This window comes from Zalophus californianus, chromosome 2 (assembly GCF_009762305.2).
Source record: "Zalophus californianus isolate mZalCal1 chromosome 2, mZalCal1.pri.v2, whole genome shotgun sequence".
Lineage (NCBI taxonomy): Eukaryota > Metazoa > Chordata > Mammalia > Carnivora > Otariidae > Zalophus > Zalophus californianus.
Window position 1 is genome coordinate 98,359,988 of NC_045596.1, and position 13,105 is coordinate 98,373,092.

The 13,105-nt window shown below is 37.7% G+C and overlaps 1 protein-coding gene across 4 annotated transcripts in view; it reads left to right on the forward strand.

Moving 5' to 3' along the window:
* The window catches only part of SYNPO2 (synaptopodin 2), a 166,379-nt gene that overhangs the window by 8,235 nt on the left and 145,039 nt on the right, over positions 1 to 13,105 (forward strand). The window contains exon 1 of one of the 4 annotated variants that reach the window (XM_027597663.2): positions 6,564 to 6,609. The exons of the other annotated variants lie outside the window; for them this stretch is intronic. The gene's annotated coding sequence lies outside the window, so the exon portion shown is untranslated. Of the gene's footprint in view, positions 1 to 6,563; positions 6,610 to 13,105 lie in introns of those variants that run through there. 4 annotated transcript variants of the gene reach the window in all.

Sequence of the window (13,105 nt, forward strand, 5' to 3'; positions counted from 1 at the left end):
TTTTTATTATAAAACAGTAGAGTTGGCCAGGTTCTCAACAAACTGTCTTCAATGTCTTTGTGAAATCCATTGGTATGTGGTAGATCATTGACAATAGTAGGTATAGTTAGGTGTTGTGATGATCTGGATGTAGTTTTCTTTAACTGGCCTTTAAATCCGGTGTGTTTCAGATAAATATACTGAAAAATACGGTGGATTTGCTATTTGAAGCACTGTGGGAAAGCTCCTGTTACGCGATTATGTAACAAATAGTTTTCCTAACCTTGGTCTTGGATTTTTATAATCCTGCTCATTCATGGCTAGCTTTTCCACTTTTATTTGGAAGCAGTGTGGGTATCGGATAGATAAAACGATGGGCTGGATGAATTCTCCTGAAAAGAATGACAGGTTTATGATCTGTCTAATTCTGCCTGGGCAATGCTCCTTTCTTTACTGCTCTTTCTTCATTCCCTTTATCAAAATTTACCTGGTTTGAATTTCAACATTTTAGGATACAGATTATTTTTTCCCTAAGAAATTTATAATAACAGCCAGTGAATGTCATTTTCCCCAAACATCTTACTGTCTTTAACAATATTTTCTGTAGATAACTTTACTTAAGAAACTCATACATAATGTTTCCTGGATGTCAGGCACTTCTTTAAACCACTTTTTAAATATGTTGAGAAAATTCTGTGAGGTTATCATTGTTTGAGATCCCTAGTACAGAAGCACAAAGAGGCTAAGTGACTTCCCCAGGTCATGTAGGTAATTAGGGTCCGACTTAGGGTTCACACTTAGTGAGTTTGGCTCCAGAGTTTGTATTCTACACACACAACTCTTGTGGGTCTGGTGTAGTTTACTTTAGTCATTTTCACAAAGGGGTATAAAGGCAATGAATTTAGGTGGTACCGGGGTACTGACTTTCTACCTCCTCTATGGTCCTTATTCTGTTTCCTGCCCTGGATGCCTTCCCTTAGGACTTCGGCCCAGGCCCTTACTCTTTGTCTTTTAGATAACTATAAGCCTTTTTAACTGTCTCCCTGCTTTCGGTTTCAGGTTCCTCAGATTTGTGCTACAGAGAACTGCCAGGGCGATTTTTCTAAATCACCTGTTACATCACTGCTTAAAATACTTCAAAGTCTACCCATCATAGTCATCAAAAGAACCGTAGCAAAATCTTATTATGCACAGACAATTAAGTACTTTATGAATTATATCATACACAATAGCTTTACCTCCTTTTTTTCCTCGCAGATTAGGAGGCTGAGAGTTAGAGAAGTTAACTAAATAATTTAAGATCACACAGCTGGCAAATGGCAGGTCTAGGACCGAGGCCAGTTTGATGCCAAAGCCCATGGTCTGAGCTGCTCCCTGCACCATGCCTTGTTCACTGGCTCATGACTGCACGTTATGGAGGCACCCATAACCCTCCACCATCTGGTCCCTGCCATACTGTCCAGCCCCATCACCTGGACTCCCCTAAATGTGCACTTAGCCATTTGAAAGTATGATAGTTCTCTCAAAACACTATGCATTTCTTGCCACCAAGATTCATCCCTGCTGTGTGCACCCCTCTCTCTGGCACCTACCCTAATACATTTGGAGAAATTTGACTCACTCTGGACAACTTTGTTCAGAGTCAGTTCTCTGGGAGATTTGACTAAATTTTCTGGTAAGAGGTAAGTAAGCATTTGCTCGGTGGTGTTTCCTTTATCACACACATTTTTCACCTCATGCCTTCATACACTCTGCTGCCTGTGGCTGTAATTTTTGTTCACATGTTTGTTTCTTCCAGTAGACCAGTGGTATTCAAAATGTTTTGATTGTATCTCCTTAAGTAAAACAATTATGAGGGTAGCCCATTTATACCTCATATACGTATAAATGATGTATGTATATATATGGGATGTATAAATGAGATATATATACATATATGTAATACTGTGCTAATATTTTATATACAGTGTACAACATATCGAAAAGAAAATTTTAAATAGTAAAATAAAGATAAAAACAACAATATTTTGTAAACTAATTTTTATTTTATTTTGACAGCACTAAAAGTCTTCTCACTCTTACTGACCAGAAGGTTTTTTTTTTTTTTTTTGGTGAGAACAATGTGACTGACAGACTATGATTTTGAAAATCTGAGTGTGACTCCATGTGGTATAATTAAAAGGTCTAGTGAAATTTTAATTTATTGCAATACTTGATCTAAAGACTATCATGGCTGAAAAAGATAACCTCTTAACATAGGTAGCTCCATATTGAAGAAATGAAACACTAACTGGAAATTCTTTTTCATTCTCAACTGATAATGCAAATGTTTTTGTTGTAATCTGATGGGTAGATTTCCATCTTCCCTGATAACCACACTTTGTTCTCACAACTAATGAGAATAGGCTACATTTTAATATTTTAAGGTTAAAATCTCACTGACACTTTTTGCTTGAAAGATTGAAAACCTGTTAGAAATTCTTTTTTCTTTTTTTTAAGCTTTTATTTATTTATGTGTCAGAGAGAGAGCGTAAGCGGGGGGGGGGGGGCGGGTGGTTGGCAGGCAAAGGGAGAAGCAGGCTTCTTGCTGAGAAAGGAACCTGATGCAGGACTCTATCCCAGGACCCCAAGATGATGACCCGAGCTGAAGGCAGATACTTAACTGACTGAGCCACCCAGGCATCCCAGAAATTCTTTTTTTCTAGTCAAGTGTGCAGATAAGACATTTTAAAGAATAATACACTTAAATAATTTTCAACTAGAAAAATCGCATAATCATAAAAACATTTTCAGCAACTCTTCAAAACCTCTGTTTCATCTATTTCTTTTTTTGAAAAGTTGCTTTCAAAGCAGTTAATTGTTAGGGGACATATTGTATTTATTATTCTAAAATATAGGCCAGGTACCGATGACTAAGAGTCAGTTATTCCAGAAAGGTCAACAAACTTGGAACATTAATTTATCTGTTAAATAAAACTATGAAACATCCTTAGGTTCTACAACTCTTATAAAGATTGGCAGGAGATACTACTGAACCTCAATGATACAGATTTCTATGATACAAAAACTTTCCTGGTCACTCCCTATATCACTGCAACATGTTTTAAAGATTCTAGTCTATTTTAAGTGTGAGCTTTTATAAAGTTAATCACATTGATGACATCTGTAGCACTTTTGCACTCTGTCTTCAGTTTATCCAAACATGAATTTGCCTTCAAATTATGCACTGAATGAATTTTATGGGAGGCACCTCCGTAACCTTACCTTAGAATCTTTTCTTTATTAATACCTGTTCAAGTAGCTACTTCCTCATTGGTTTTGTGTACATTTTTTCCCATAAAACATTGACTTTTTTAAAAAAAGATTTTATTTATTTATTTGAGATAGATCAAGAGAGAGAGAGAGAGTGCACAAGCAGAGGGAGGGGCAGCAGGCACCCCTCTGAACAGGGAGTCCGGCATGGGGCTTGATTCCAGGATCCCGAGCTCATGACCTGAGCCGAAGGCAGACACTTAATTGACTGAGCCATCCAGGTGCCCCAAAACACTGACTTTTTAAAAGTTAAATAATTCATTTACTTTTGACAACTTATTTCCACAATCTTCCTTATTGGTTCTCCAAAGGAATAGTTCTTCATCTATGAAAATATCAAAATTGAATCTTGAAAATACCATATGTTGGGACATACCAGAAACATGTTCTTTTATTTAACTTTACAATAGACCTCCTCCAACAGTAGTTTGTTCTAATACTATTTCTACCAGTTTCTTGGGAGGGGGGTTGCATCTTCAATATTTGCTAATAAAAAATACATCTTAGTTTGTTGCCAGTTGTACTCTTTTAGCCATTTTTATTGCATCCATGAAGAACTTTCTAAACATTATCATTTGGTTTAAATTGTGTAAAGTTTTAAACTGAGTATTGCCTGACTTTAACCATTGTTGGAAAAATAAGCCTTGAATTTTTTTTTGTTCTGCCTACTTCGTTATTAAATATCTTCTTAACTGATTACTTCACTCTAACACTGGCTAATATCATCCACCACAGTAAAGTAAAGCTCCTCTCTAACAACAGTGAATATAAATCCATATTCCAAATAGTCTTCTTGGTAATTTGGGACGTTTTAACTAACTGTCATATGATTAGGCAGTAATGGTTTTTAATCTCACAATATGGCTGATGAAGAGTTTCTGTAGGATTATAGAGAAGGGTTAACGCTGCCATATCATTGTTTTCTTGTGCTTGATACCTAATTCTTATCTTTATTTAACAGCTTCCTTTCAGGAGTATCTTAAAACTTGTGTCATTTTGTGGGAGTTAAAACTGGATAATAACATGGAAATTAACTTAATCAAGCACTGTAAAACGTGATATATTACAATATGCTGAGAGAGAATGAACATGTGAGGAAGAGTCTTTCCCTTCTGCCATGTTGGGAGGTCCTCAGTTCAGTGGGGTCACCTCAAATACTGTATGAAATTCATAATTGCTCGGACCAGACTGGCCCAGGGGACCGATGTTAGCCTTTACGTTAATGTTGATTAAACATTAGTTGGAACTTATTTCCTTCTCATTTCTTAGATGAAAATAAATGTCCTCAGGCATTCCAGCTGGCTTGGCCGATATGTGGGGGAAGCCTTTCGGCGCAGTGACTACAAGTATAAAAGGGCCCTGGGACAGAAGCATCCTTGGCAAGTTCAAGGAACCCTAAAGATGCCAGTGTAGCTGACACATATTTCCATGAGAAATTGCTACAGAAGTCCTGTCTTCACAGTGATAAAAATAAAAAACTCTCTCTCCTGGGAAACCTGACCATGTGGTTATTTTCCCATCCTTAAATGGTTAACATACAGAACCCGCTAGAACAACTTTGAACGGTCCTCTTCGTATTTCCTCCTCATCCATTTCAGCTTTTCATAATGCAGCAGCCTACTGACCAGTGTCTGGAACACTTTATTTAAGTGAGTAATTGCCACTGCCTCTTATGGAGAAGTTTGGTTAGAAATTATATTAAACTAGTCTTTTCTCTTCCTCTGAAATTGATTCTTCCAGTGAGAGAAGAAGAATTTAAGGAGTGTCAAGGAGAATTTGATACATAGATCCTATTTATTTTGATAAAATGCAACATTTCACAAAATGTTTACAGTATCAGTGACTAACCAAGGTTTCTTTGTTATGCAGTTTAATTAGTTAAAGGTAGTGGATCCTAACCTTATACATTATACAAGGCTAATAAAGTTAAATGATTGTCTTGCTTAAAAATAGTACAGATTTTTAAAAAAAGATTTTATTTATGTATTTGAGATAGAGAGCGCGCGCGCGCGCGCGCACACACACACACACACACACACACACACACACACACACACACACACGTATGAGTGGGGGAAGGGACAGAGGGAGAGAATCTTCAAGCAGACTCCATGCTGAGCGTGGAGCCTGAGGCAGGGTTCGAACCCACAACCCATGAGATGATGACCTGAGCTGAAATCAAGAGTTGGCCCCCCAAGTGACGGAGCCACCCAGGCACCCCCAGATTTTTTTAAAGGAAAATACCTGAAGCTATAAAGAATTAATTGCATATAATTATCCTGAGCTCTGTTTAGAGTCAGTGGACTCAGACTCTTTCAGTCGTATTAGTCTCTGTGCCTCGGTCTCCTCATTTGTAAAATGAGGATAGTGTCAGGACTTATCTCTAAGGATTATTTTCAGGATTAGAAATTATAAATATAAGTCACAACACATGGGAAACAGTCAATGGTTTAAAAAAATTACTAGTATCACCTTCCTGGTTATTTTACTTTTATTTAACCAACTTTTGTGAAATTGAAGGAGCATCTGCTGTCTTCCACACTATGCCTTTTGCGATCTGGGTCTCAATGTCATTGGAAGGGCCCCTGCAGTCCTTGGGATCCCTCCCTGTGAGATGGCATTTAATGGTTTCAGAATGTTGCCTTATTCCTTGGAAACAGCATATGGAAATCATCACAAAGAAAAGGAATCATTTCAAGGGCTTTGAAAATATAAAAGAAAATAAATTGTCCTTGGTAAGTAAATATAGGACACTGATCTCTGAATAGTTAGGAAAACTCTGTGCCAGGGCCTTTGGCGAAGGCTAATGAGCATTTCATTCCCTCCCCCACCAACACCCCCGCACTCTTGTCTTCTAAATTAGAAGAAGTTTTTACTATATAAGGCTGCTTTTTCTAAGTAAATGATAATACATTAAGCTCTTGGTGTTTTTAACTTTCCAAACAGTGGTGAGTTATTTTCATCAGTCAAGATGGAGCTGAAATGAAAAACAAAATTTGTGAAAGGCTCAGGCCTTGGGAGTCCGAAACGACCATAGGACTCACTCTATTTTATTTCTTTTGTGAAAAACATAACAATTTTCCATTGGTTGGTGCTTAGCACTGAGTCGTGTAAATATTATATTACGTTTATACGCTGCTGCAGGGAGTCCAAATGCAGTGATCCATTTTTGGGTCTCCAGTCTTCTGGCTGGCTGCCTGCCAGATGGGGAGATGTTGATCAGAAGGATTTCATCCTGAGGCAGAGCGGCGATCACGAAAGGAAGCACATCACTGTATGTTTCCTCTCTGCCCAGATGACCCTGGAGCTTCATGCTGAGTGAGTTACCAGGGTTCCTTCAGGGCTGAGAGGAGACACAAATTCAATTAAAGATCCCATTATGATATTTATTCCATTCTGTTCTTTATTACCTTCACTAGTCTGACCCTCTGCTTCTCCTTCTTACTTGAGAAGGAAAATTCCTTCTTCTCTATCTTCACTGCCCCCATGCTCTTCATCCTCATCCTTTCTTTATCTTGCTCTTCTTATGACTCTCGTTTCCCAGAGAGCTTTCTAAGCAAATTAAGACATGAAATCTGATGTTGCTTTATCTGCAGAAGAAAGAGGAGAGACAGTGTGTGTATGTGTGTGTGTGTGTGTGTGTGAGAGAGAGAGAGAGAGGGAGGTAGAATAAACAGGAAGTTCTGCATAAGTCTCTCTTAACTGATTTTCATGGAAAAGTAACAACATACTGGATTTTTTGATTCAGGCATGAGATGAACTATAATGGAGAGTTATTTGGTCTTTATAAGCATTTTCCAGGAGTGTGTTTTCAAAAGTTCAGGACTTTACTCATAGAAACTCCTTTTTAAGTTTGTTGTTGTTGTTGTTGTTGTTGTTGTTGTTGTTTTAAGGCCCTTCACCTCCTTTCACGGTTTCTGGTCTGAGCTGCTTGCTTCTTCCTGTGAGGCTGTTCTCATTTTCTCCTAACATGACATGTTTATTCTTCCCCCAGTCCTCTATAACTTTGCCCATGATCTTTTCTGAAATAGAATGTTCTTCTATATATTTCTCCCAGGCACACAGTAGGTATACAATAAAGACTATTACTTTTTAACTGATTGGTTAATACTGACTCCTATTTGTAATTTACCAAGTGATAAAACTGCATTCAGTCAAAAATAAATACTTATTGTTTGGGAAAGTGTATAAACTTCATCAGAACCTTTAAGGATGAAAACATAAGTTGAAATTCACAAACTGCATCAAAGGCAAGTGGGAGCCTGAAGACAGTTATGCTTTGGGATTGAAGAAAAGAACGGAGGGCTGGGACAGGGCTGGGGACAGATGAAGGGCACAGGGATGGCAGGGACTGGGGTCTGTGGCAGGGCGTGAAACAAGGAGATCCTTGCTTTAGGTATTCACAATACTGCTAAACTGGAACTCTTACTCAGGCCCCAGTGTCCCAGAGCCAAGGGGGCAAAGAGTGTTGTCAGTGCGTGATATACCTTTGCACTTAAACAAGCAAATATAATGGTTTTAGTATAGACATTTCTCATTAGTATTTCTAGTTAAAAGACTTGCATTTTTCCACACTTCTGTTGGCACCTTGTTCTTTGAAAGCAAGACCATAGCTATTGGCATCTTCTAAAATAGTGCTCTTCAAGGGGGATGATATATATGTGTGTTACAAGTAAGTGTAACTAGATACTTAAGGCAGGCTTATATATATTGAAAAAGGTTGTTGAAAAAATAAATGAATGACTGGATGTACATCTGTTATTCTTTAGTATGAGAATGGCAACCACCAAAAAGCCTGATGTCGCTGAAGCTTTATCTGATGCTTTTTTAAATGAGAAATTTATTTAAAGAGTAATTAGAATAATACTATATATGTTTTATATGTGTGTGTTCATATTTTTATTTGCCATTTTGTAGTAACAAGACACCAATCCAAAGGGTGCAGTGAAAAGACTGAACCGAACTAGGAATCAGGAAGCCTGAATTCTGGGCATGGTTCGAACTTTACTTTGTGGACTTTAAGTGTGATGTCACTAAAACTGGCTCTCAATTTCTCTATTTATAAAATGAAGGATTTAGAATAGATGATTTTAAGGTTCCTTGAAGCTAGAGTCTGTTTTAAATCAAGAAAGGTGAAAGAAAATGTCCATGAATGGTCATATTTTCTCAGTTAACTTGAAAAGTAAAGTAGTATTTCTTGGAAAAGGCAATTATTATTATTATTTTTAAGATTTATTTATTTATTTGCGGGGGGAGGGGCTGAGGGAGAGGGAGTGAATCTCCAGCGGCCTCCCCACTGAGCAAGGAGTCCAACGTAGAGCTTGATCCCAGGACCCTGAGATCATGACCTGAGCTGCAGTCAAGAGTCTGACACTTAACCGACTGAGCCACCCAGACCCTGAGTGAGTTTCTGGAAGGGCAATTCTTTATACAGCATTTTATGGGAATTTGATTTGCCTTTCTCCAAATTGTAATTTACAAGACATATTTGTTTAAAAAAACGAAACCAAAATTCTCAAAATGGTATCAATTTAATGTATTCTTTCACAGGATTTTCCTTTTTTATGCTTAAAATTGTATTGCAGTGAATTACCACTGCATTTTCTTGTGATTTTTTTTTTTTCGGTAAATACTTGATTCTTTTTCTTTATATTTTTCTAAATAATGAGAGAGTTCCCTAGCATATGCTAATGTAACCAATATATTTTAAAAATATTATTAGGAATTTGTGGATTTAAACACAATTGATGTTTTTAGAAATCTAACTTCTTTACTCAGACTCTGGATCTGACATAATTTATAATTTTAAGTTTTGTTCTCCTTACCATACTAGAAACCCCAAAGAGACAGTGGGTATGAACCATCTCATCAAGTAAAACCACTCATTCTGACCTAGCTGTTCACTTCTATGAGGTATTCTAATTAGATGGAGAAGAGGGAATGTATTTGATATTCCTCATCTATTCCTTAAACCTCTCTCATTTGGGAAAAATGTGTCCAAAAAAAAGAGAGAGTTTTTAGCATACTTGGACTTGATTAGTTTAGTTCCTCAGCTTAAAGTGCAGATTTTTAATCAAATCATGTCTCTATCCCACAAATGGATTGCTCACAGTTTATGTTTTTTTTAAAAAAAGAAAATAGCTAGAATTGAAAATGGCTTTTATTTTTGGATTATAAAAGATGACACATTGTTCTTACAAAAAAAGATTCAAACATTACAGGAAAGGATAAAAATAAAGTAAAAATCATACAGCCCAGGAATGACACATTATTAACATTTCAGTGAACCATATTTTAGACCCCTCTTCCAGCACATGTGCTAACTTACAATCACACTTGCATTCAGTTCTATGTCAAATGAATGGTACTAAATGTACTTCCTTATTAAGTAACACAGCATGAACGTGATCCTGTGTCAGTGAATACTGATGTACGTCGTAATTTTTAATGGCTGCATACTATTGCATTGTATGGACTCACCACAATTTATATAACCCATCCCCTCTTGAACATGTAAGTTCTTTCTAATGTTTCAACATTAAAAATAGTGCCGAGATGAATACTTTTGTATATATAAAATATATTTGTGCACCCGTCTGGTTATTCCTGTAGAATAAATCTCTAAAAGTAGAATTATAAGTCTGAGGGCATTCTCTCTCTCTCTATATATATATATATATTTGGTGAAAATGAGGACTATCTGAATAAATTTGAGGGCAACTATTATATATAAAGAGAAATTGTTTTGTCATGCATATGTTACTCATTATTACACCGGCGAGTATGATTGTTTTTAGCTGATCAAATAAGTAAATATAAACTCAAATAATCTATGTAATATACTTTCATCTCTAAACATTTAAAAATATTGGTACTGATTTGTAACTTAAAAAATGTCTTGGAAGAAAAGTTTTTGAGAGGAAAAAAAATTCCCACTTGTTTCAGGATAAAAATTTTGCAAAAGTTTAGTGTCTTAAAAGTAATGGACAAAGGTATTAATGCCTATATCAATGATACCTCGATAAGGCTATTTAAAAGACAGAAGAAGAAGCGGGGGAGGAGGAGGAGGGAGAAGAAGTTGGAAACAAGAGAATTCATTGGCAGTCTGTACCACTATACCAGTAGCCAACCCTCCCCCACAGCACCATTCCCACCGAAGGGCACTCAGTAACACGGTATTCTTCCAGGCAAAGCCCAGGGTGGAGTTTCTCTAAAGACACTGAAAAAAATGTGTGCAGAACATGAAGGCATTTTGTGTGGATAATAGTACCCCAGAATGAAGCCCTTCTCATTCTGGCACAGGAAGAAATGGGTTGTGGTCTGAAGGCTGACACTGGACTCTTTGAACCCACACCACATAGAGCTCTTAGTCAAAAACTGTACAAATGGGAGGCCACCCAAGGATCACCAAGAATATGAAAAGCGTCAGCAAGATGGAAGGGAAAGACCAAAATATACAAATAGAAAACAGGACCCTAGAGGAAACAGACAATTTAGGGAATTGAAACTTTTTTTTAAAGATTGTATTTATTCATCTGGCAGAGAGAGAGCACAAGCAGGGGGAGTGGGAGAGGGAGAAGCAGGCTCCCCGCTGAACAAGGAGCCCGATGTGGGTGGGGCTTGATCCCAGGGACCCCAGGATCATGACCTGAGCCGAAGGCAGATGCTTAACCAACTGAGCCACCCAGATGCCCTGGGAATAGAAACTTAAAAAATATAAATAAAAAGACAAGATGCCTAACAAAATTCAACAAGATTTATAACCGTAAAACAAAAAGGATGATTTAAATTGGTAAATTAAATACAAATAACATGAAGGAATAGAAAATGTGGAAAGCAAAGTTGAGATAATCTTCCAGAATATAGATAAAAGACAAAAACATATAGAAACCATTCAGAAGATGCAGTATCTAATAGAAGCCCCAAAAGAAGAGAACAGAGAAAATGGATGGAAAGAAATTATCAAATAAATACTGGAAGACACTTTCTTAGAGCTGAAGGGCTTGAGTTTCAGATTGAAATGGTCTACTTGTGGGCCCACCAAGATCCCATGCCTTGACAGTCTCATGAAAAATAAGGAGAATATCCTAAATGCTTTCAGAAGGACAAAAATAAATTCATCCATGAAGTATGGGAATGAAAAAGAAATAATATTTCTCATGATTAACCTAAATACACAAAACAAAGCAAACCAGTATGTATTTTAAAAGAATGTATAGAAACAAAGTAATTATACATTAAAAAAAATAAATAAAAAGCAGTTAATGCCCAGGGAATCAGAGTTTGCAGCTTTTCATGGAATTATCAAGAGAGGATAATCAGATAAATCAAATTTTTAAAAAAAACTATTCTAGGGGTGCCTGGGTGGCTCAGTCGGTTAAGCTTCCAACTCTTGATCTCGGCTCAGGTCATGATCTCGGGGTCCTGGGATTGAGCCCCACGTTGGGCTTGGCACTGGGCGTGGAGCCCGTTTAAGATTCTCTTTCTCCCTCTGCCCTGCCTCTCCCCTCTCTCCCTTTCTAAACAACAACAACAAAAACAACAACATCAAAAAACCCAGAACAACAACAAACACCCCAACCTGTCCTAAAGAAATAATTAAACTCTGATCTCTCTCTCTCTCTCTCTCTCTCTCTTTTTTTCTGGTGCAAAATGGTGGGGACAGGACCCTGGGCAGAAAGAGCTGCTGCTCTGGGATTAGGAGGAGCAAGTGATTATACACCTTGGGGTTAGGAGAAGTAAACATAAGGCAAGTTCCAAAAGGATGATATTTCTCTTTGGAGAGAGATATGAAAATAAGTTGTATACATGATAAAGCCATACATAGAAGTATTGTAATAAATGTCATTGCAGTATTGTTTTCCTAAAGTTACAGGGTCAGTTTCGAGAGAAAGATTTCTTTCTAGGAAACACCATCATTGAAATTTAGATCTTAGAATTCTTTTTTTTTTTAAAGATTTTATTTATTTATTTGAGAGAGAGAGAGTGAGAGGTAGAGAGCACGAGAGGGAAGAGGGTCAGAGGGAGAAGCAGACTCCCCGCTGAGTGGGAAGCCCGATGCAGGACTCGATCCCGGGACTCCAGGATCATGACCTGAGCCGAAGGCAGTCGCTCAACCAACTGAGCCACCCAGGCGCCCAGGTCTTAGAATTCTTTTTTGTTGGTTTGTTTTAATTTACAAAAGTATTACAAAACCTCTGTTTAGTTTTTAATACAGTTCATATAGTTTTGTCTTAATAGAGTTTAAAGGTTCCTAATATGTGTGGTTCTTAGAAAAAGATAATTTATTTCGTAGAAGATCGGGCCTGTGTAATATAAAGCATGGAGGAATGACCATCTCTGGTCCCCTGTTCAATTCTCTGGCGCAGCCGGGGGGCCCCTGGCCAGGCCCAGAAGCCTGGCCTGTAGCATGGGTCCTCAGGAATGACTTCACACTGAGAGAAGAGTGAACGGCTCATGTGGACTCTCAAACATCCTCCAGAACTTAACAAAAAGTACCAGTGATGGTAAATTCACTCTGAGGAAACACCGTATGAAAGATAAATCTCCTTTCATGGAAACATCAAAAGAACGGGAACTTACATATGTGTGGACCATCTATTCCATTTACATGTTTAGTTTAATTATTTTCCCCCTTTAGCTTAATTTTGTGGCAGTAACAGCGTGGTTCTGAGGCAGCCCAAGCTAAAAACGTGCTGGTGGCGGGCTTGACCTATAGGGGTTGACCTGTTTGCGTGTGTGGGAGGGGAGAAGAGTCTGTGGAAAACCAAGAGGCCTGTTCCCCAGCCTTCCCCTGGAACAACCTTACATTCCA